This window comes from Lactuca serriola, chromosome 6 (assembly GCF_051521515.1).
Source record: "Lactuca serriola cultivar US96UC23 chromosome 6, Lser_US96UC23_V15, whole genome shotgun sequence".
NCBI lineage: Eukaryota > Viridiplantae > Streptophyta > Magnoliopsida > Asterales > Asteraceae > Lactuca > Lactuca serriola.
The window spans coordinates 27,960,255-27,983,515 of record NC_136413.1 but is presented as its reverse complement, the minus strand read 5'-3'; the positions used below and the strand labels follow the sequence as shown (position 1 = coordinate 27,983,515).

The following is a 23,261-nucleotide window of genomic DNA, read 5'->3' as shown; positions in this document are numbered from 1 at the left end:
AGTTGGATGCGAGGATTCGTGAGATCCTGCGTGATGAGATTGATGCGTTGTTCCGGGCTGAGTTGTCGAAGCTGTTTGGGTCGATCAAGACCGCCATGGTTGAGTATTTTGATGAGCGCTATGCAGCTCTCATAAAGACGGCTGCCGTGGCGGCTACAACGGCTGTAGCAGCGGCAGGGGGAGGAGCTAGTCGGGGTTTTCAGTATCGGGACTTTGATAATACGAAGCCTCCCACCTTTGATGGAGTTTAGGACCCGATTGTTGCTATGAGATGGTTATCGGACGTGGAGGGGTGTTTCTTCACATGTTCATGCCCTGCTGATCAGAGGGTGAGGTGTGCTCTGAACCTGTTGAGGCTCGGGGCGAAGGATTGGTGGAGGTTGACCACGAGGTCATATTCAGATGCGCAGAGGGCTGCGGTTTCATGGGATCAGTTCAGAGAGATGTTCAGCACTCGTTATGTCCCGCAAGTTGAGAGGGAGAGATTGGCTCAGGAGTTCCTTGAGCTGAAGCAGGATTCGGAGTCGGTGACTGAGATCACCAGGATGTTCACTGAGAGGGCGATGTTCTGCCCAGAGTTCACTTCGGAGCAGGCTCAAATGTCTCGATATCTGAGCATGCTCAAGAGGGACATCAGACAGTTTATGTCTATGCAGAGGTGCGAGACCTTGTTGGAGTTACAGGAGGCCGCTAGGCGGCATGAGTTAGAGATTGAGTTGCATTTGCGTGAGCTGAGGCAGGCTCCGGTGCAGTCGTAGCCGGCGCCGAAACGGTCCAAGACCGTTGATGCTAGAGTGGGAGATCTGAGCAGCCACACTTGTGGGAACTGTGCGAGGGGTCACACCGGAGTTTGTAGGTCCGGTGGTGCATGCCGCAAGTGCAGAAAGGAGGGGCACTATGCGAGGGATTGTCGGCAGTCAGCACCGGTTCAGGATTTGAGGATTTGTTACCATTGTCATCAGGTTGGACATTTGAGGGTCAACTGTCCACAGCTTGCTGCAGGACCGGTGCAGGCTCCACCACCGGCCACTCTGAGGATCACGGGTGGAGGTCAGGGTGGAGCGGAGCCCCCAAGGGCTCAGGGTCGTGCTTTTTAGCTTTCAGCGGAGGAGGTCAGGGCAGTGCCGGATGCAGTTGCGGATATGTTTCTTCCTTGATGTCTTGTTATCTTGTGATTATTGTGGAGTATTGTTTATGTGCTAGTATCTTTGTGTGGTTCTCGGTGTGGTATTCGTTGTTCTTTGAGGGTTATGGCGTGGCTATGGGTTAGTATTGGGAATTTTGAGGTTATCTTTTATGAGGGGTAGTTAGTGGAAACCTGGCATTCGTCTGAAGGCCGGGTAGCATCTGCTTTCTGAGGAGTGGTTAGCTGCGAATTGAGTTTCTTTCGAGCGGGTTAGTCAGTGTTGAGATGGGATTTTGTTAAGGTTGTTTATGCTTGTGGGAAGCAGTCCGCGTGTAAGTGTTGGTTTTGTGCAGGGTTGTTTTGGGTCGTCGGTATTGGCGACCGGTGTTTGATAGTCAGTGCTACAAATGGGGGAGAATTGGAAAATTCTCCAGGAGATCGATGAGCGTTAGAGGGTGCTTAGCTGTTGGGATTCAGCAGTGTTTTGTCAGCCCAGAGTATAGGCAGGTAGGAGCAAGTGTCGGGCATGCGGGGCGGGATACAGACCTAGGGCATTTGATTATGGAGGGCCTGGGGATCAGGCCGGGATCAATTATGTGTGATGGAGATAGAGTTCGGAACCCCTAGAGGGCTAGAACGGTATGCATGGGAGGATCTCCCAAAGAGATAGCTCGGAATGATGAATGCTAGTTGAGCGGTCCGGATAGACTGAAGGCCGATAGGCGTACCAGTCAGACCGAAGGCTCGGAGAACGGTCCAGCTAAACTGAATGCACGGAGAGCGGTCCAGATTGGCTGAAGGTTCTGAGAGTGGTCCAGATTGGCTGAAGGCATGGTGAGGCGGTCCAGTCATGCTGAAGACTCTGCGGGTATTGTTGGATCGGTTCGAGGATATGGATTGTGTATGTTGTAGTGTGATAGCATTAGAAGGTCTGGCCCTGGGTAGTGATCTTGATTAGTTGAGATAGTGCATGGGCTTGAGAGTCCCTGCGATTAGAGTCAGAGTATACGTGTTGGATGGATAGCGATTACGCTATAAAGGAGTGGTGTAGCGTTGGGCGAGCACCATGGCACTTGTCGGAGTGACAAGGCGGCCAAGTGGATTCCCTTGGTAAAGGAAAGAAAGAGGAGTGTAACTCCGAGAGGGAGTGCAAGTTCACGGAAGTGAAAGCGGCATAGCAGAGTTATGATTAGAGTGATCAGAGTATGGTCATTGAGCAGTGTGTTTGCGGCAATGGAATGGAAGCACATTCGGTTTGGGATGTTTGCTGAGGTCGCGGAAGGAATTCTGTGGGTGTAGAGCCAAGAATGCTCGGAAGGGATGCAGGGAGGGAGTCTTGGGCTCTCAGTGTGATTCTGATAAGGGAATCGTGTATGTAGTAGTGGTTCATCCTGGGGGATGTTTGAAGATGTCATCAGGGTATCGGGTTTTCCCAACCTGAGGGTGCTAGAGCTAGTTCAGCATGTGTATGTGATTGCAAGAGGAGAACTCATGGGAGTTGCTCTGAAGAATGTGTCTTTCTGTCAGCAGAATGATTAGAGTTGGACTTGGATCGGGAATCCGGTGGTGCATGGTTATTTTCTAGCTCATATGGGTCGAGTGATGGTTGTGATTTGGAGCAGTGTTACATCGTGAGTAGTAATCAGTTGTTAAGTGGAGTTATCAGAGAAGAAAGTCGGTGGCCGGCTCGAGACGGTGGTCAGGACACCGTAAGGAGGTAGAAAGTGAGTTTCTGGTTCTATGGTTGTGTTTTGAGGAACTTGGTTGGGTTAATACCAAGTGATGCATGGCAGGAGTATTTCTAAGAGTTGAGTTGTTGCAGGCTTCGAGGACGAAGCCCTATGTAAGTGGGGGAGAATTGTAACATCCCGGAATAGTAAGAGTAAAGTTGAAGGGCTAAAAGAGTAAAATGGGAAGGAGCGACTCGGCGAGTCCACGAGTGGACTCGGCGAGTAGGGTCGCGACTCTAGTTGCGTGTTAAGTTCCCAACTCGGCGAGTAGCATGGGTGGACTTGGCGAGTTGGTGCTGAGTGGAGAAAACCCTAAATCCGGAGGTTGAGCCCTATATAAAGAACATTATGTCTCCTCCCCAGCCTCCTTATCATCCCTTGAGTTCCAGAAGCCCTAATTTCGTGAGGAAACCCCATTGTTGAGTGAATTGGAGCTTGGAGAAGTGGTTGTTGAAGAAATCTTGAAGGAAAAGAGACTTGGATCAAAGGGCTTTGCAAGAATCCGGATTAATCTTCTCTTGGAGCTTCCTTTTGAGGTATTATTTCATTGTTTGAGCTGTTATTGTCTAGATTCATCATTTTGGGGGTGTTAGAGATCATATCTTTTGGTGTTTTGGAGTTTAGAGGTTAGATCTGAGGTTGCTACCTCAGATCTGGAATGGAGAAGGGCTAGAATGCATAAAAGTCCCAGTTTATGAGTGATTGAAGGAGCTATCTTGTCCCAAGCCCAAACCCTAGAGTGAATATGCATATATCTCCTTGGATTCACGTAAAGTTTGCCACTTTACGTGATGGATGGCCTTAGGAAAGGTAGATCTATGGTTTGGATCATCTGCATGGCTTGGAAAGCCTTTGTATGGATTCAGACCCGGTGGTACTCGGCGAGTCACATGGGTCGACTCGGCGAGTTGCTTGAAGATAGGTTGGAACTTGACGAGTTGGAAGAACAACTCGGCGAGTTGGATGAAGATGGCCTGGAACTCGACGAGTTGGAAGAACAACTCGGCGAGTAGGTTGAAGATAGCCTTAGACTCGACGAGTCTGTTCTTGGACTCGACGAGTCTTGTCGAAGAGTCCCAATCTTTCTGGTTGAGACGTGAATCGGTGAGTCAAGGGGATGACTCGGTGAGTTGTGTGTGAGTGGACTCAGAGTTGTTGAACTCGGCGAGTCTCGGGGTGACTCGGCGAGTTGAGTCGCGGATTGGGGAATTCTGAGCATGGGGACTCGGCGAGTCATCGGGTTGACTCGGCGAGTAGAGTCAGTCAGGGGTTGACTTTGACCTTGTCTTTGACCAAGGGTTGACCAGTGGGTTCCAGGGGCATTTTGGTAATTGTTGGATATTGTTTTGAGTTCAGTGCCTTGGTGGTTGTCCAGTGGTGGAGATCGTATCAGTGATCAGAGCAGCTTGGGTTATCTGTTCAGCCGGCAGTTTCAAGGTGAGTTATCCTCACTATATCAACAGGGTCTAAGGCACCAAGGCTGGCCCTTATCGGATTGAGATCCGGGTATTTGTTGTTATGTTATTGCTTTGGTATGTTTGCATCCTGGTAGCTAGGATGGTATGTGATATAGACCTGTTTGAGATCGGTATTCTGAGATATAGGGTGATGCTATGCTAGTGACCGGTTAGGTCGGTATCCTGGTTAGGATGATGATATGTTATGTGATCTGTTTGATCGGTTTGTTGACTGTGAACTATTATATGATTGTATGTTTATGTGCACATGGTTGTCTGGACTGGAGTTGGGTTGAGGCGGGTCCTGCTTTGTGCTGTTGGCCAAGATACCCAGGGCGGACCGGTTGACTCGAAGGCCCAGCGAGCGGTTCGGATAGGCTGTAGGCCCCAAGAGGGCGGACCAGACGTGCCGAGGCTCGGAGAGTGGACCAGGCCGACTGAAGGCCCGGTGCGGGCGGACCAGTCATACTGTAGACTCAGAGAGTGGACCAGGTGGATTGAAGGCTCGGTGCGGGCGAACCAATCACACTGTAGACTCGATGTATGTGGATAGATTTGGAGAGCGGACCAGGTGGATTGTAGGCCCGGTGCGGGCTGACCAATCACACTGCAAACTCGAGGTTTATGGCTAGACTCAGAGGGTGGACCAGGTGGACTGTTGGCCGGTACGGCGGACCAGTCACACCGTAGACCCGAAGTGCATGGCTGTTCTGTGATCGGATATGTTATGGCATGTTATGTGTGTATGGTATATGTGGTTGGTATTTTGGGGATATCTCACTAAGCTTTCGGGCTTACACTTGTGGCTTTATGTTTTTTAGGTTCTTCAGGAGACCGTGGCAAGGCGAAGGCATGATCGTACCGCTCCTCATGTTTATGTTGTGATGAGATTCTGGGAATGCTTAAAATAAATTGTATTGAAAACCTTTTTGTAATAACTTTAATGGAATCGGGTTGTTTTCGAAAATTTTAAATTGGTTGAAATTTTTGGTCGTTACACCTCAAGAGACCTTGGAGTTTGCTTAGGGTGACCTCCTCTTTGTTCATGTGGTAGGTCATCCTAAATTGATTGTAGTTCGGAGGCAAAGAGTGAAGCACCATGTCGATCACCGAGTCTTCCCCAAAGTCAACATTCAACTTGCGAAGGCGGTCGACATACCTTTGCATCTTTTGTAGGTGCACGGTAAGAGACTCTCCATGAACCATCTTAGCGGAAATCATGTTAGTGAAAATCTCATAACGCTCTTGTCTCGCGTTTTGGTGGTATCTCTCCAATAAGTCTTGATGCATCTCGTACGGGTACATGTCCTCATAGGACTTTTGGAATTCGGAGTTCATAGTGGCTATCATGATGCAATGTACCTTCGTTGCATCGTGCTCATGAGTTTCAAAAGCGGTCATTTCAGCCGGAGTAGCGATTTCAGGGTTGATCTTCTCGAGCTTCTCATTGAGGACATACTCCTTATCCTCATAGCGAGCAATGGTGCAAATGTATCTTATCCATTCGCTAAAGTTCGTTCCATCGAAAGTGACCTTTTGACAAAGGCTCATCAATGTGAAAGAACTAGCAGCAGCGTTATTTGCGTTCGACATCTACAAATAGAAAGGACAAAGATAGATTAGAATATGAATCCCTAATTATCACCCAATAAGAAAAATTAGGGCTAGGATCCAACAACAATATTTACATATTAGAAAAGGGATGCCGTAATCCAACATGCAAATAATATGAAGGTAAGTGAATGACGATTTACTAATTCTCCACCATAAAAAAACATAACATTAAGTCCTAAATGTATTGAGAATTCCTAGGTTCGGGTGAGATTCATTGAAACTATTCAATGGCATGTTTAAATCTCGATATGTCCCTCTTGTTTGTGATTGGGATACCGAGGATCACAAAGCGGGTGTGAATTACTTTGCAAATTCACATGGTGCCTTCATTGTAACGATCACCTATTCGATGTGCCGGTAAGCCACACACGCTCCATCGAACTATGATAAACAATGAATCACCCTTTGCCACCTTTGCTTAGAACCAATTAGTGTGCCGATAAACCACACACGCTCCACTAACTTCTTAGCAAGGGTGCAAAGTGTAATTTCATGGGATTGCATCAATTCAGTTTTCCTAAAGTAACTAAGATTGGGAAATTTTAAAAACATGTAGTTACTTTGTATTTCATATTATACTTTTAATGAGAGGATGAGGTTGCCCTATCCTACCCGTTCGGCTAACGACCCTCCACCGATCAAGCAAGCGGTGGGTGTGAGTGTACACCAATTAAGCGCCATTTTATAGGCCGCAACCTTATACCCACCTTATAGATCGGCTTCGTGAATGAGGCCTACTAACGGTAAGACTAGCATTTTAGTTATACATATATATATATATATATATATATATATATATATATATATATATATATATATTAATCTTGTAATATTATATTAGTATAGGGTTGTATTTTAAACTTTTAAAAATCTAGGGTTTGAAATTTAAATTGTCTAAATTAAAACTTTTAATCACAAAACATAAATTTCAAAACTTGAGGACAAGTTTTAAACATTTAAAACATGGAGGATCAAATAACAAATAATTCCATAATTATCCATATTTGATTTATTCAAGATTTCTTGCAAGATAATTACCAATTTAATCAAAATAATTAATTAATTATCATATAAGGAAATTAAATATTTTATTAGTTGATAAGTATCTTTAATTAGATCAAGATTATAGTCATATATATATCAAAAAATCGTATTAGGTTTGATCTAATATGATTAAGGTAAGTTTCCATAAGATAATCATCAAAAAATCCCGAATCTGGCATTTCCCGACGTTTGGACTCGCCGAGTGCACCAAGGGACTCACCGAGTCGGGCCAACTCGCCGAGTCCACTATGGGACTCGCCGAGTCCATGACTCAGAAACACAAAAATCGAATTTTGCAAATAAGTTTCAAACAAACAAGCAACAATTTAATAGAAACCAATCTAGTCTTTGATACCACTGATGGGTTTTAGCCATAAGAACTTTCCTATGTGCGCATGCAAAACCCTAATGCTTGGATCTAGGCTTTCTAATTAAACATGCTTTGAATCCAAGACTTCTAATGACTAATTAGGTATAAGAACAATACAAAATTAGATCTAGAAGTTTACCTTTGAATCTCTTGGTTGATGTTGTTGTCTTGGAGCTCTAGAGTCACAATTGTCAGTCCTCTAATGGCTTACAAACACCAACTAGCAAGGAGGATGATTTGAGAGAGAGGTTAGGAGGAAATCAGTCAGGGGTTCCCTACTTTAGATGAGATGCCGATTTCTAATGCTCTAAGGGTCTATTTATACTTGTAGACTCCTAGGGTTACACCTTTAAACCCTAGCTGGATAATCTTTCCTTAAAGCAGTCCAAATCCTTACCTTAGATAAGCCTTGGACGATTTTGAGCTATCCTAAGCCCTAGAATTCGTCCAACCCTTATCCCTTAAGGATTTACAGTCTAAAGTGTAACTATCAAACAATTGACAGTTTATACCCTCTTATTTAATTAATCTCTTTAAGTCACCAAATTAATACTAATTAATTTATGACTTATATTAATCAAATAACAATATTATTATTTCTTATATTATTCTCATAATATATTAATAATATTTATTCTCTCATAATAAATCATCCTATCAAGTTGCTATGGTGAAGGCAACCCAAAAGGACCATGCATAATCGGGTCAAATACTTGCCTAATATAGTTGCAGCCTTAGACACTATTCCAACAATCCTGACCTCAGGTCGATCTTTGAAAAATAACTTGAACCTTGTAGTTGATCGAATAGGTCATCAATCCTCGGCAACAGATATCTATTCCTTATTGTTGCCTTGTTCAGTTCTCTGTAATCGATGCACATTCTCATACTTCCATCTTTCTTCTTCACGAATAACACCGGAGCTCCCCAGGGCGATGAACTAGGTCTAATTAAACCTTTGTCCAATAACTCCTAAAGTTGCATCATCAGCTCCTTCATCTCCGTCGGTGCTAGTTGATAAGGTGCTTTTGCTATAGGCGTCGTTCCGAGCAACAAGTCGATACGAAATTCTACTTGCCGATCGGGCGGTAATCCAGGAAGATCTTCGGGAAATACTTCCGGGTAATCACATACGACATGAATATTCTGCATCACCTTCTTTTCCTTCTTAGCATCGATTACGAATGCTAAATATGATGTACACCCCTTGGTCAAATATTTTCTGGCTTTCATTAGAGAAATGATTCCAGAATTTACTCTGCGTTTGTCTCCATACACCATAAACGATTCCTTCCCAGGCGGATTCACTTTCACTATTTTCTTCTTACATAAAATTTCGGCATCATTGGCGCTAAGCCAATCCATTCCTAACACGATGTCGAAACCATTAAGTTCTATAGGCAATAATTCCCCGTGGAACTTATTCCCATTCAAATCAATTAAGATGTTTTTCATACGATGGCTAACAGGTACAAACTTGCCACTAGCAACTTCGACTAATAAAGCATTATCTAGTCTATCGACAGGCAAAGCTAGTTTTCTACCAAATTTATGCGAAATAAAGGAGTAGTTGGCTCCAGAATCAAATAAAATTTGGTCAGGCAATTTGTTAACGAGAAAGGTACCTGAAGCGACATCAGCTTCATCTTTGGCAACTTCCAGTGTCATCTGGAATGCTCTTGCCTTCGGCTTTGGCGGAATGTTGGGTTTTGTTGCCTCCTTCTTCTTCGGACAATCTCTTGAGATGTGCCCTTCCTCACCACAACCATAACAAACATTCTTGGTGAGGGTGCAGTCGTTGGCATAATGCCCTGGCTTTCCACACTTGAAGCATGTGGCTTCCCTGCCGCACTTCCCATGATGCTTCTTCTTGCATTTGTCGCACCATTTTGTCTCTACCTTTCCTCCACTTCCTCTCGAACCAGATTTCGAGAATTTACTTTTCTTGCTGGACCCTGAATATCCATCTTTTTTTCTCTTTTCACCCACCTCTGACCTTTCCAGACCTTTCTCCCTGATCTGGGTCTCAACATTTCTAGCAGCCCAGATGGCAGCTTTCAATGTGGTTGCTTGCTTAACCATTGGACCATAATCCGCTGGTAGTCGGAGGGTAAACTTGTTGACCTTAGAGAGTTATGTTGGTACCAAATATGGGATAAACTTCATCTTTTCTGTGAAACTTGCAGCGTATTCAGTAACGCTTAATTTCCCCTTCTTCAAATTCTGAAACTCATTACTGATTTCCAGAAGGTCCTGCTCGTAGTAGTATTGCAGTTTTAGTTGTTCTAAAAAGTCTTCACAAGACATTTTGCTTGCTTCTCCCTTGGGCATAAAGTCAGCTAACAACTTCCACCAACTCAACACACCAGATTTTAGCAGAGGGGTCGTAAGAGCAATCTTCTGCGTGTTGCTGCATTCGCAACTTTCAAACATTGTCTCCATTTCGTAGATCCAGTCCATAACTTGCACCGGCGTCGGGCTTCCGGATAGACTTGGTGGTTTGGATGCCATGAAATCCTTATACTTGCACCCACACCCATCATTTCCTTTATCCTGGTTATTGTGTCTAACCACCGGTTGGTCATCTTGACCAACGATTCCACTGAAGTTTCCTCCTTCAGACTGCCCTCCATTCTCCTCGGGCTCTTCCACTTGAATTGACGATTCTTCACGATTCCGCCTAAGCAGACGTCTTGTTTCTTCCATCTGACGATCCAACATCGTTTGAATCATCATTTTTACACCAGCCATTGTTATCGGCTCAGGTGCTGCTGCTACGACAGGTATTTGCTCAATCACTGGTGGTTGATTCCTGTTTTCATCCGCGTTTCCAACTCTGCTTCTTGTTCTCACCATTTTTTGATCTATACACTGAATAAGGTGAAATTAGATCCTTATTCACGATAGATATTCAAATCATCCTGATTACTCCGAAACGATTACATGTTAGTTCTAATAACGTAAACATACGCTTAGAATCCTATACACATAAGGTTTCCAGATCCGGTTGGCAATAGACCATAGATCCGAACAAATAATATCATATATGGCAACCTATAACATTTAGCACATAAAAGCATTTTAGGCAACTTTCCTAAAATAAACTAGTGCTCGTGTTTGAAATATAACAGACACACATCTAACAACCTTCACTTAGCATTCTAAGTTTAAGTCTAGAAATCCTACAAATTCCTAGTTCGCTTAAACTAATGCTCTGATACCAACTGTGACATCCCCAAAATCTCGGCCAGAAAAGTCCGGTTTCATTTATGCTTTTTAAACATTTTCAAAGTAAATCCTTTTGATTTTAAAAGAGATGCGGAATTTGTTCTGAAAAACAAAACATGATAAAATAGATTTTTATCAAAACATTTCATAAAGAAATATGATTTCATTTCATAATCAAAAGTCGGGATGTCATAATCCGATACAGACTATAAAGCATAAACGATAACATTACAAGTCTTTCAATAAATATATACATATACAGACTTGTAAACAAAATAACTTGATGATTCATCCATCTTATTCCCTTGCGCCACTTCCTGTAATACAAATAAACTGAGTGGGTCACGCTTGGGATCCTGGTGAGCATGTAGGGTTTTCAACCCACAATAAATAATTATATTTAATTTCAACAATCAACAATAACCCGATTACCCATTCCAGTTATCTTCACTTTACGTCCCTAAAACAACATCTATTATAAGGGACCTAATCTAGGATTTTCATCGGGACGGACATTACTGCAAAGGGGCTTCCTTAGCAATAAATATCCTAAAGGCAACCATGAGGGGATAGAGTACACCGGTGAACACGTCGTTCACAACACCTACAGGTTATGAGCCTGCTAGTGTTCCACAGGACTGTCTAGAATAGTCTGTGGTCGTCATCCATACTCTGCTGAATGACTAGAATAACACCAACAACATCGAGGCCTCTCATCTGTTTATTACACACCAATTATCTACCCATGTTCTACCCAACATATTAGTAGATAAAAATATACATTTTTATACAAAGTTTAAAACCTGTATAGCATGCTCGATCAATACATTTTTCCACATAACAGATGAGGCATACACACATAACACGTATTTCATAGAGAATAAATCAAATCTATGAGATAGAAGAAAGTGAATATACATTCACACATATAATCAACAAAGTATACACGTAAGACGTATTTCGTATAAAATACTTCATAATAATGTGTTAGAAGAAAATGACTACACACTCACTTGATCAGAAGATGATGGGGCAGCACTACGGCTTGCAGAAGTAGTGTCTCTCCGTAGATCTGGAAGAACTTCACAAAAACCGGGCTTCTCGCGGGCAGGGCTTCGGCTCAGAAATCTCACTTCTCAGGATTCTCAGGACTTCGGATCTTGCTTCGGGGCTCGGGAATAATACCGGGGGCTTCGAGGTATAAACGGCACGCAAACCGAGGCAAAAACTAGAGAGAAAAGGAAGAAGTTTGTAAAGGAAAGAAGCTGTCTTCGCATGCCCTTTTATAGGGGCTGAACCTTGCACGTACACGGGGCGTACGCCTCAGATCGTCAGCGCTTACGTCATCGGAGGTACTCGAGTGTGAAGGTCGTCACACTTCGCTATACGTTGGGCGTAACCCGAATAAGTCCGGTGACTCCCCTTCGGATAATATCGGAAGTTTGAATTTAAATTTATATTTTAGTTATTTAATAAACTTCAAAATTGCATATCTCCTTCATACGAACTTCGTTTTCGACGTTATTTATATCCACGCGTAGGTGAGACTACGCTCTACAACTTTCGTTTACACTCCGTCGGCTAATTTTGACTTTATTTTTATTATTTATTTTTAGTAGGCTGGGACAGGAAAACTTCGTTATAAATTCATAACTTCTTCGTCCGACGTCCGTTCTCGCCTAACTTTTTATTGTTTCGCTACTAACAACGAGATCTTCGATTCTCGTTTAGATTGTTTCGACTAAAAACCGCTCGATCTCAAATCGAGTATTCGGGCTGCATACTGCTAAGTCGAAACTTCAGAAAATCATAACTTCCTCATACGAAGTCAGATTTGGGCGTTCTATATATATTTGGAAACCTCGTTTCGGCCACTTCAACTTTATGCAAAGATATCGAGTTTATTTTACACTTAAATTTTTACGCTCATTTTATTCTTAATTCATTAAATTATAATAATTAAGAAAATACACACATAATTCACATAATTCACAAATAATACATTTTTATTATTTCAAATTGGGTTACAAAGGTTAACCTAGACTATTACATTGCTAAAAATGGCAAGCCCAGAAACACGGGTGTTACAGAAGGTGAAGATTCTATGTAGGAAGGAAATACCTTTGGAAAAGGTGTAATGAGAGCATTGGAGGGAATCTGAGTAGACTTGGAAGCTGGAGGATGAGATGCAAGAGCATTATCCAAATTTGTTCACTACAGCCGGCTTCAAGGACGAAGCCTAGTTTAAGGGGGGGGGGGGGGGGGAGAGTTGTAACATCCCGATTTCTAGGAATCAGATTTCATGGATTTTCATGCAATTAAGAAAGCCTAATCGACGAGTTGGAGGCCCCAACTTGTTGTGTAGACACTAGTCAGCCCGCGTGAATTTTAGGACCTACTCGCCGAGTTGGAGGACCCAACTCGACGAGTTGAGGCTGTGTAAGAAAACCCTAATTTTTAGGGTTTTTCACCCTATTTAAAGATCATTAACTCCCCTCTCCAACCCCTTGCCACCTTTTCACGTCCAGAAGCAAACCCTAAGCGATCTAACCCTATTTTGAGTGTGTGAGGCTAAAAGTGTGTTGTTGGTGCATTTCTTGAAGATGGTTGAAGAGCTAGAGGCTTGGAATGAGAAGGGGCTTGTAGATCCAACATCTACATCATGTCGACACTCATTTGGCAGTAAAAAGTCATTGGCTTTCAATCCCTTAGATCTCTTATATTACAAGTTTATTGGCATTTTGGTGCAAAATGTGGGTCATTCTCGAGTTGGAGCTTGTCACAAGGATATGGCTTTAGATCTAGACTCCTCTAGGTCCTCTTTGACATAAAGCCTCAATCTTTGTGAAGCTTTGGCCCTTCTCCATTCCCTAAACTTCTTCTTAGACTTACTTTTGGTGTTTAAGCCTGTTTAGGCCTTGCATGCACGTAAAGTTGGAAACTTTATGCGGTAACTCCACCCTAGGAAGCTAGATCTAGAGTTTGGAGCTTTGGACTTGACTGGAATAAGTTGAATGCAATTTGGCTGAAGGAAATCAACGAGTTGGATGGCTAACTCAATGAATTGAGACATGTTTTCCCGTTTTCTCAATTCTACATGAACTCGACAATTTAATGAGGTGACTTGACAAGTGGTTAGGGTTTTTCCCCGATATTCTGGATATTGCATGGACTCGATGAGTTGCCAGAAAATTTGGCGAGTTGACTTAGTTTTCGCGGTTTTCTAAGTTCTGGAGAAACTCGACGAGTCAGTAGTTGGACTCGACGAGTTGGGTCAACATGGACTGTTGACCTTGACCATTGACTTTGACTTTGACCAATGGTTGAGCAAGTTTGACTTCTAAGGGTATTCTAGTAATTTGGGATCTTTATGGACTTGGTCCTATGGTGTTTGTAGGTGTCTGAGTTTGGAGCCGTGATTCGGGAGTTTGAGTCTTCAGTTCAGATCGACATTGAGAGGTGAGTTTTCCTCACTATACTCAAGGGTCTAAGGCACCAAGGCCGGCCCTTTTGATTGTTAATTTGATTTGATGTTGTTGTGATCTGTTAGATCAGTATCATGGTAGATAGGATGTTGCTATTCCTAGTGACCTGTAGTTTGGTCTGACTGTCTGTATATTGTTCGGTGATTACCTTTTATATGCACATGCTTGATTGGTAGTTGAGGCTATTCCATCCCGAGGATGATTGGGCCCTAATATGTTGTCTTTATAGATTGTTATATGATTATCTGATATAAGTGCATATGTTTGAATAGTATGTGGGCATTCCAAACCAATGGTTGCGGGCCGAGAGTATTCCATCCTGAGGATGATTGGACTCAGAGTATGTGGGCATTCCAACCCGATGGTTGTGGGCCGAGAGTATTCCATCCTGATAAAGATTGGACTCACAGTATGTGGGCATTCCAACCCGATGGTTATAGGCCGAGACTATTCCATCCCGATGATGATTGGACTCATAGTATGTGGGCATTCCAACCCGATGGTTGTGGTCCGAGAGTATTTGATATTGCCATATTTATACATGTTTTTAGGCAATATTTACTTATATTTTTATTGATATTTTGGTTATTTGCATTGAATAATAGTACTTATAAGGTTAAAATATATATTGCAGCCAAATAAAAGACATTTTGAAGAAAAGGGACTAAAAACGTCAAAAGATGGAACTTTGGAAGATGAAGACTTAAAAGAATAAAAAACCTACTAAATCAACTGAAATCAGGACGTGAACTACATATTCACGACATGACATGAGAATTCTGGAAGATAAGTATGCGTGAAGTAATAATCCTTGTCCGAAAAGGATTTCTCCTAGTTCAAGACGTGAAGCGCAAATTTTGAGAAACTATATATGCTCTTGCTCATTACGAATTGAGGGACTTTTGGCTAATTAAAGAAGTTCCTGGAGACGATTTTCAGAAGAGGAGAAGGTATGGAATAGGATTTCAACACCAAAGGAGAAGTGAAGCTCATAATTTGACTTTAGATTTGGTACTTTTCAACATGCTTATGAATATGATTTGTGTTAACTTGTTCGCTAGGATGTCCAACTAAATCTAGCTGGTTCTGTTAGCTAGATTAAGCTGGAACTAATGGATTTAATATTTCAGATTTGATGTGCTTGTTGGTTATGACGTGTGTTGATTGATTTTACCTAGCATGTTTGATTTAGGATTTGATTGACTTGATTTCCAATTCTATGTAGTTGATGATTATTAATCTGCATGAATTATAATACCTGGTAATTTAGTGAACATTAAATTATTAGAGCTAGGATCACCAGTCTTATTTAAGCAGTTAAGTACTCCCTCCGTCCCAATTTTATTGTCCACCTTACTATTTTAGTTTGTCCCAAAATTATTGTCCACTACCAAAAGTAGATATACATTTTTACCATATTACCCTTAACATTTAATAAAGTAAACATCAATAATTATAAATACACATTTCCCATTGTTTTAGAAAAGGGAAAGAGGGTCATTTTACTCAAAAAGACAAAACTAATGATTGTTTTTCTTAATCTGTGTGTTTTTGTCTGTGGACAATAATTTTGGGATGGAGGGAGTATTAAATTAGGTTGTGCTAGAGAACTCATATTATGACCGTAATTTTGTTTTGTTAATCAATCTTACATAGCTCCAATTCATAACATAATTGATTCTGTGTTAACTTAAGTGTGAACATACTTTGATTTACATGAATTAATTAATATTAGTAGATTTAGAACTAAATTGCTAATACTATCTTAATTGGTAACCAACAGTACTTGTCATAGCTAATTTATAAACCATTGAGGGAAAGTGGATTCGAACTAACAGAAGTGTTTTGTTTATTGATTGAATTTGTGTTAAAGAATTAAGTTCATATAAACTTGCAAAATTAGATAAATCCCATTTCTTTGTTAGTAATCAGATTAATTTAGTAGTAGATAGATTAATTAGTCAAAACCGTTCCCTGTGATCGACACCCGACTTACCCGACTATTCTATAATTTGACTAGGTACACTGCCTTGGTGCAATTTAGTTAGTTAAGTTAGTTAGGTTATACATATAAAATTAGGTGTAGCTATTTTCACGCATCAAGTTTTTGGCGCTATTGTCGGGGACAACCTATTTGATCATTGATTTATTAGCTTTAGATTAATCGATCCTTTTTGTGGGGTAAAACCTGCAAAAAGTTACCTTTTTAGCTTAATTTTTTGTTTCAATACCCAACTCACGACGTAAGCATTAGGCTCACGACGTGAGTGCAGTAGTTTTTAGTTTTTTTTTTCTCAGTTTTTCTGTTTTAGTTCAGTTTTACGTGTTTTTTTGTTTATTTTGCAGAAGTTCATGACCAGAGGCTCTAACACACCTTTGGTGCCACCACTTGATGATCCAGAGTCAACCCTTCACAAGAAGACAGATAAGAACACGGGAGTGAGCGAAACACCAAAAAAGTCATCTTTCCAAGACCTCAAATCAGTCTTTGGAAGGAATTCGGGAAAGAAAGTACGAGAGTCGAGTACATCATCAAAGGACAAAACCAAGATAGAAAAATTTGAGCAAGATCCAAACCCAAAGGATACCGAATACGAATCCGAGGCCGAGTTTGGACTACATCGAGCGAACCCGAAGACGAGCCAATAAATGAGATGGCGAACATTGAAGAGATGTCAATTGGAGCTTACAGGAAGCGTATTCAAGAAGATGTTGGTCTGGGATTAGTGCAACCCATGATGCCTGCCACTGCCACATTCGATTTGAAGGGACACATCCTTACTGCACTTAAGGATATTCGGTTTTATGGAAAGGATTATGAGGATGCTTTCAAACATTTAGATGAGGTCAATGACATTGCAGACTATTCCAATGTCCCAAATGTTAATAGAGATACTGTCTTGCTAAGGATGCTACCGGTTACTTTCAAGGGAGCTGAAAAAGACAGGTTGAAAGCACTTCCACCTGGTACAATCACTACTTGGGCTCAAATGCGTGAGCAGTTTCTAGACCGATTTTGCCCACCATCCAAGATATCTAAACTCAAGAAGGCAATAGTCAACTTTGAGCAACAACCGGGGGAGTCACTATACGAGGCATGAGAGCGTTACAAAGGATTGTTAAGGAATTGTCCTCAACATGACCTTAATATTCAACAAGAGCTGTCTATTTTCTATGATGGGGTCAATGTCATGACTAGGCAACTCCTTGATTCGCAAGGCCCTCTCACGAAGAAGAATCCTAATCAGATCAAGGTGTTGATTGAAGAGTTCGCGAAGCATTCCCGTGAGCATCACAACCCAAGACACGATGGAGTAAATGGTAGTGGAGGTGCACATTTTGAAGAGATGGCTACTATGTTGGCAATGCTCAATAATATGGACAGGATGTTGACCAAAATGGACCAATCAATTCATGCAATTAGAGTTGGTTGTGAGAAATGCAATGGTCTACACTTGACTAGAGATTTCCATTTGGATGAATATGGAAACAAGAAGGCTCAAGTATGCTACTCAACAGGCACTAAATCCATAGTTACCAAGGCTTATTTCGTTTATTGACAGTATCATTTCCGAGACTCCTCTCGCAATACAGGTCAATGGGTTTTATCTCGTTTATCGACGGTATCATTTCCGAGAATCCACTCGCAATACATGTCGATGGGTTTTTAGAGTACACCTAGTGAATACACAGTTCAAAACACCTACAGGTTGCGAGCCTGCTAGTGTCCACTAGACTGTCTAGAATAATCTGTGGTTGTCATCTATACTCTGCTGGATGATGGGGCCATCACTTGGGTAAAAGGCTTCTCTCATGGTTCACCTGTCACCCTTACCTCATGGTCTATATTACCTCTTCATCATTTTATTTTTGTCACACAAAAACTATTTCATCTACCCATGTTTTATCCCAACACATTTGTAGATATAAGATAATTATACAGTTTAAATCATTTAAAACATGTATAAAATCATTCATCCAGCATAGACAACAAGTATTCAGATAATATGCACACATAGCACGTAATTTATGTAAAATACTTCATATCTATGTGTAAGATGAAAGGGACCATGCACTCACTTGAAAGATGGTGACTTAGCACTCGGACAACGCTTCGATACTCTTAAAACAATTTCCTTTGATAAAACCTAGTACCAATACCACTAGGGTTTAGTCTAACGATAACCGCGACAAATTAATAGCCTGACTATTATTACTATTATATAAGCGTTAAATAACACTCAATATAACTCATAATAATAGCCCAAATAATTATTTTAAGGACCTAATAACATTACAATAATTATTTGAAAGCTATATTAAAAGTTGCGTAAGCATATCTCACTTACAGCGGATTTTAAAGAAAATCGGGCTTTGCTCGGAGCAGCGTTTCCGAAACTGAAAGACCCTTTTTCTCGGGACTCCGGGAGCCTTGGGACTTCCTTAGGGTGCTAGGGGTTTCATCTAGGGTTTAGGGGGGGGTTGTAGAGAGAGAAAGAAGTTAGAGAGAGAATGAAGAAATGAGTGAGAAATCCGGAACATCTCGCATGGCTTTTATAGGCACCTGACTTTGGACTACGTTGGGCGTAGTCTTCGATTACGCTGGGCGTAACTCCGGATAGGGTTGCCAGCTCGCACCAGCTGGCTCGCACTTCATACTCGGATGGATAAGGGCGAGGGTACACGGGGCGTACTGACTTCGGACGCAGGGCGTAAAGCGAAGGCTACGTGGCATGATCATAAGCGAGGTCTGATCAGCGATGGAGGGTCCAGATGTTGCCACGTCATTTCAGTTTCGCAATTTTTCTTCTCGACTTCTAAAAATCATAACTTTGGCATACGAGCTCTGTTTTCGACATTCTTTATATCCACGCGAAGGTGTGAATGTACTCTATAACTTTTGTTTAGACAGGGACAAGATTGGTCCGTTAAATCCTCATAACTTCTTCATCCGACATCCGTTTTCATCTGTCTTTTTTTCTTCACGCTACAATTAACGAGATCTTCGATTCTCGTTTAGGTCGTGTCGGCTAAAAACCGCTCGATCTATTATTCGAATTTCGGGTTGTACACTGCTAATCCGAAACTTCGAAAAATCATAACTTCCTCATATGAAGTCAGATTTGGGCGTTCTTTTTATGGACACTCTTGGTTTAATGTATTCTATGACTTTCGTTTAGATCGCTAAGGCTAAATCTCGCTCTATCATAAACTCACTATTTATGCCTCCTAGTATCGTGTCGGTTCCGTCGCGAAACTTCGACGGATCATAACTTCTTCGTTATAACTCGGATTTCGACGCTCTTTATATGTACGGAAACCTTGTAACATATACTACAACTTGGTTGAGATTATTTATTCTTAATAATCTTTTGTCGAAAAGTTGTTTTCGACCCCTATTGCCTCTAAATTGACTAGTCCGGATCTACGAGCGTTACATAAGACAATAGTGAAAGTTCCCAGTTGAAAGAAGAAAGAGAATATTCAAGATGCATATTCCTTTCACACATTTGGAGTTAAAGATCCAAGTTCCTATCTAGAAGAAGTCCATATTCAAGATGCATATTCCTTTCACACATTTAGAGTACGATTATGCCACTGCTATCCCAGGGGAGTTTGTTCATTTTTCTCCTCTTTTCTTGCTTTTAATTTATATTATGCATACATTGCGGGCATTGTATGTAATAAGTGTGGGGTAGGGGGTTGAAAAAGTAAATTGCTAGAAAAAAATTATAAATTTAAAAATTTAGTAATAAATTTTAAAAGGTTTGAAAGAATAATCTAATAATTAATCTATTAATAATAGTTTGAAGTTAAGTTGCTAGTATTGTATGGGATGATCCGATGAGAGCTCAAATGTTTAGTTGAGTCAATATACGTTATAATGCATTTGTGACCTCCTTTATTCTAGTGAAATCATGGGACAAAAACACAACCTGGCTTAGTTTGAGGAATGCAATATGTTTAGCAGGCTGTACCTGAAATGTATCCAGGAAAGCTTATGAAGTCATTGCACATAGGCTAATACCTTAAGGAAAGCATACGAAGTCTGGAAGATAAGTATGCGCGAAGTAATAATCCTTGTCCGATTAGGATTACTCCTAATTCACGACGTGAAGCTCAAATTTTGCGAAACTCTATATACTCTTGATCATTACGACTTGAGGGACTTTTGGCTAATTGAAGAAGTTCCTGGAGATGATTTTCAGAAGAGGAGAAGGTTTGGAATAAGATTTCAACACCAAAGGAGAAGTGAAGCTCATAATTTGACTTTAGATTTGGTACTTTTCAACATGCTTATGAATATGATTTGTGTTAACTTGTTCGCTAGGATGTCCAACTAAATCTAGCTACTTCTGTTAGCTAGATGAAGCTGGAACTCATGGATTTAATATTTTAGATTTAATGTACTTGTTGGTTATGACGTGTGTTGATTGATTTTACCTAGCATGTTTGATTTAGTATTTGATTGATTTGATTTCTTATTTTGTGTAGTTGATGATTATTAATCTGCATGAATTAGAATACTTGGTAATTTAGTGAACATTAAATTATTAGAGCTAGGATCACCAGTCTTAGTTAAGCAGTTAAGTATTAAATTAGGTTGTGCTAAAGAACTCATATTATGACCGTAATTGTGTTTTTATAATCAATCTTACATAGCTCCAATTCATAACATAATTTATTCTATGTTAACTTAAGTGTGAACATACTTTGATTTACATAAATTAATTAATATTAGTAGATTTAAGACTAAATTGCTAATACTATCTTACTTGGTAACCAACAGTACTTGTCATAGCTAATTTATAAGCCATTAAGGGAAAGTGGATTCGAACTAACAAAAGTGTTTTGTATATTGATTGAATTTGTGTTAAAGAATTAAGTTCATCTAAACTTGAACAATTAGATAAATCCCATTTCTTTGTTAGTAATCAGGTTAATTTAGTAGTAGATAGATTAATTAGTCAAAACCGTTCCCTATGATCGACACCCGACTTATCCGACTATTCTATAATTTGACTACGTACACTGCCTAGGTGTAATTTAGTTATTTAAGTTAGTTAGGTTATAAATATAAAATTAGGTGTAGCTATTTGCACGCATCAGTATTCCATCCTGAGGATGACTGGACTCATAGTATGTTGGCATTCCAACCCGATGGTTGACGGTCAGGGGTATTCCAACCCGATGGTTGATTGGACCCATAGAATGTTTTTTGTTATTGTATGTGTATTTTTGTGTATGGGTATTTTGGGGGTAACTCACTAAGCCTTCAAGCTTACATTTATCGATTATTGTTTCAGGTACTTTGGATGACCGCGGGAAGGCAAATGCGTGACCATACACTTCCTCGATTTGTGATTGTGATTTCTGGGAAACTCTTATATGAAACTATTTTGAAAAAAATTTGTAATAAATAATGGTTTTTGGATGTTTGAAAAAAGTTTTAAATTTTTATGAATTTTATGGATGTTACAATACAAAAAGGAGTAGCACCAACGCTTACTCATAAAACTTAATCTATATCAAAATGTGAGTAGTATAAGCCCTACTCACGGCGTGTGGTCTCCTGTGGCTCCCGGAATGTAGCCATGAAAGCTTGCATCTCCTCCACTCGGCATACGGCCTCGATCACCCTCCTCTAAAGGGCAGTGTGTATATCTCTGTACTCCCTCGTCTCAGCTCGAGCGGTCGTGAGATCCTCCTGAAGATCATCAATGATCTCGCAGGTACGGTCGTGGTCCTCGTCTAATCGTCAGAACCAGGTGGCAGTGACCTCGTCGGTGGCACCTATATCCAAGATCTGGTAGAGGATGCCTTCGCCTACTTCTCAAGGTGCGTGATCTGATGGACCATGACAGGGAGAGCCATGTCTGATGGACCTCCGTGGATGAGGTTGTGGAAGCCTCGCTCCATGCCATAAGGAGGGTGTTGGCCCTGCTGGCGGCTCCACTTCTGTAAGTCCTCCGCCCATCGGGGTGTGGGACCCTGGAAACCCTGTCTGTACGCAGGAACACAAATGGCATAGGGCGGGTTAATGACTTCGAACTCCGCATCGGAGTCCTCCTCCTCGTCTGTGTCTTCATCCTCCTGCTCGTCATCCTCCATTTTCTCTTCAGGATCCACCTCCATCTGTACCTCAGGATCCTCCTCTATCCAACCTCTGTTCCCATATTTGGGGAAATAGGGGTCCCCCGACAAAAGAAATCTTGCCATTACGTCTGTGCAAGAACATAAGTATCAGTGACGAAGAAAAGAGTCTAGGCTTATGGTTCTATAGTATCATAAAATACTCCTATAGTATTTCAAACTTTATGTTTGGTTCTTAAAGTTTCTTTGTATGGGGGGTTGGTAAGTTTTAGATTTGTTGTCCAGCACAACCATTCCCAAACACATGTTAGTCATATCTCGCATAAATAAAGTTGATCAGGCCATATTTATCCCAGATATGATTACATAACTATCTAGGCTCAATCGTAACGTCCAACTTATCTTAATACTTTTATATGGTTCTTGTTATGACATTGTTCTAGTATGTATGTATGTACTTATACTTTAATAAAAAAAATATCATTATATTTTAAAAGTATACTTTTTAGTCAAAGTGTTTTAGCCCCATTGTATTTATAGTTGTATATCTTACATGGTTTGATATACTTAGTTCACTATAAACATTGCTCTGATACCAATCTGCCACACCCCAAACCAGAATGGCAGAAACGTCTGAGGGTGGATGAATTCATGTACATTATCATAACATAATGAATAATAGTGATCAAAGCCATACAACCATCATTATTATAAATAAGAAGATTACATTGTATCCAAAACATTGTTTGATTCAGTAGCGAATACATATGACAAAACTAATCAACGTGACATTGGGACGCCCTATCCTTAAAACCTTTTGATTACCTATTTACTGATTTCTAGAGAATACAAGTAGTTTTGAAAAAGTATCAACAATTAAGTTGGTGAGTTCATAAGAGTTTTGCATAAGAAAAATCTGTAACTTTTCCTTGTAAAATGATAGAGTACGCTTTCAGAAAATCCAATATTTTCTTTAAAAATGAGCTATAAGTCTTAAACCCTAAGACCAAAAATGTAAGTAGTGTTGTATTGGAAAACAATATCGTGAAGTTTTATTGTTATATAAAACCATTTGAATGTATGTTAGCCCCGTAAACCATATGTATTGTTAAT

General features: G+C 40.8%; 1 non-coding gene across 1 annotated transcript; it reads right to left on the bottom strand.

The window, feature by feature from the left end:
- Positions 1-17,092: 17,092 nt before the first annotated feature.
- LOC145060834 (small nucleolar RNA R71) lies at positions 17,093-17,199 on the bottom strand. Its single transcript, XR_013687016.1, has one exon. It is a non-coding gene; the product is annotated as a small nucleolar RNA R71 (small nucleolar RNA).
- Between the last annotated feature and the right edge of the window lie 6,062 nt (positions 17,200-23,261).